General features: G+C 45.5%; 1 pseudogene; it reads left to right on the top strand.

Annotated features, from left to right (window-relative positions):
* Window positions 1–475: 475 nt before the first annotated feature.
* Window positions 476–1,356, top strand: LOC111755905 (ADP-ribosylation factor-like protein 2-binding protein; annotated as a pseudogene).
* The last annotated feature ends 613 nt before the right edge of the window (window positions 1,357–1,969 follow it).

The raw sequence follows: 1,969 nt of genomic DNA, 5'->3' as shown, positions 1-1,969 counted from the left end.
GTAGATTCCACACTTCATGGCATAGAGTAGGATCATTCGAGATATTGAGTAACACCTCTCCCATGGAGACTTATTAGGGAAAGACATAACAAGCTCCAGAGTTTCTTTGCCTTAGGACTGCTTAACTACACATTTTCTTTTCCTAACTTCCTTCCTTCCTTCCTTTCTGCCTTCCTGCCTTCCTTTCTTTCTTTTTCTTTCTTTCTTTCTTTCTTTCTTTCTTTCTTTCTTTCTTTCTTTCTTTCTTTCTTTCTTTCTTTTTTTCTTTCCTTCTTTCCTTCTTTCTTTCATTTTAAAAAGCAAAGCAGGAGGCAGGCGCAGTGCGGTGGCTGCAGACTTCTGGGCCAGTGACTGTGGCGCCTGGCACAGAGCAGCCTGTCGGGACAAGGGTACCTGAGCCTGGCCTTTCGTGCTGAGCTGAGCCGGCTCGGCAGTAGGGCCTACCCACTCTGCCCGGCTGCTGTGCCCTCGATGTGGATGGGGTCTCTGCAGAGTAGAGCCTTGGCTGGGCCAGGCTATGGGTGTGGTGAGAGACCCAGCAGCTGGAGCGTCCACGCTGGTAGATGGGGCTTGCGATGCCCTGGAGCAGGAGAGCTTTTCTCCTCTGTCTCTGATGCAGAATTTGATGCTGTGGTTGGGTATTTAGAGGACATTATCATGGTATTCAGATAATGAGTTCCACTTACTAACAGAGAAATTTCATGGACAAGTACTACCAGGAATTTGAAGACGGAGAGGAGAATAAACCCACCTACACACCCATTGTTAATGAATATGTTATATTGCTCTAGTGGAAAAGTGCATTGAGGAGCAGCTGCTGGAGCTGATCCCAGGGTTCAGCATGGAGGCCTTCACAATAACGTTACAATTTTATGGCTTTTAAAGAAACGTTTCTGGACTACAGAGTAGAAAAGGAAGGCCAGGAGCTGGATTTAAGCAGTGGCTGACTGGTGGCATCATTGTGCAAATCCTCTCTTGTGCCAGCTTCCCAGAACAATCTGCGGCACTAGGTAATGAATGAGATCATTCTGGATGTCACCAGCTAAATAGTCTCAGAGACACTTCGGCTGATGACAACAGAAGAGTGTATCTTGGAAGGACTTAACTGTTCTGCAGCCCTTCATTCATGGTTAAGTACTGATGGGTCAGAAACACGTCCTGACCCTCCTAGCCCATTTCTTCTCAAGCACCTTCCTGTGTTCAGTAACCCCAGTGCTCCTCCCTGTGGACACATTATTCAGGTGCTTCTGAGTCAGGCTTCATCTCCCAGCCTTACCACCGTGCACACTGATATGGCTGTCAGCAGTGGGGAGGAGCCCATTGTCACCAGCCCTGTCCCTGTAGGCTTTGCATGAGTTCTTTTGTTATTCATAGTTCTTTCTTTCTTATTAACATGGGTCAGAATTTCAGTCCTTCAGCTTCAATGGGGCTTTTGTTAGGGAGGATTAATCAAGGGAGTCACTCACCCTAGCCCACCCAGCCAGAGATCTCAGTATCTCCTATGACTCCTGTGCTGGCTGGATGAAGCAACAGAAATATCCTTTACCAGAAACCTCCATTAAAAATCCACTCCCGGTCTCACATCAGTAGTCCTTGTAACACCATCTTCTGCTGATCCTGATATAGTCTCCCTCTTTCTAGAAGTCTCTTTTTAAACATTTTCAAGAAAATATTTTTATAAATGAATACTCAGGCTAACCTAGTGGAGATGATCTTGGAATTTCCATGATTACCTAGTGAAAAGATAAAAGTATTATATGCTGTGTGCTCTGTAGTTGTCAGTGCTGTGAAGGCAAAAATGCTTTCTTCATTTGGATGCATTGCTGTAAATGGATTGAAGGTATCCTGCTGTCATAGTAAACTAATGCTGTCCTGTTGTCGAAGTATGATAAGTGTGTTTCTGCACACTTGCTTACATCTTCTCCATATAAGCCACTTGATTGGGTTTCTGGTGGGGTAGGTAGAGACC

This window comes from Cavia porcellus, unplaced genomic scaffold (assembly GCF_034190915.1).
Source record: "Cavia porcellus strain 051 isolate PalLab524CR breed Dunkin Hartley unplaced genomic scaffold, mCavPor4.1 scaffold_8, whole genome shotgun sequence".
Classification (NCBI taxonomy): domain Eukaryota; kingdom Metazoa; phylum Chordata; class Mammalia; order Rodentia; family Caviidae; genus Cavia; species Cavia porcellus.
The sequence above is the reverse complement of the archived record's forward strand: the minus strand, read 5'-3'. Positions and strand labels throughout refer to the sequence as shown.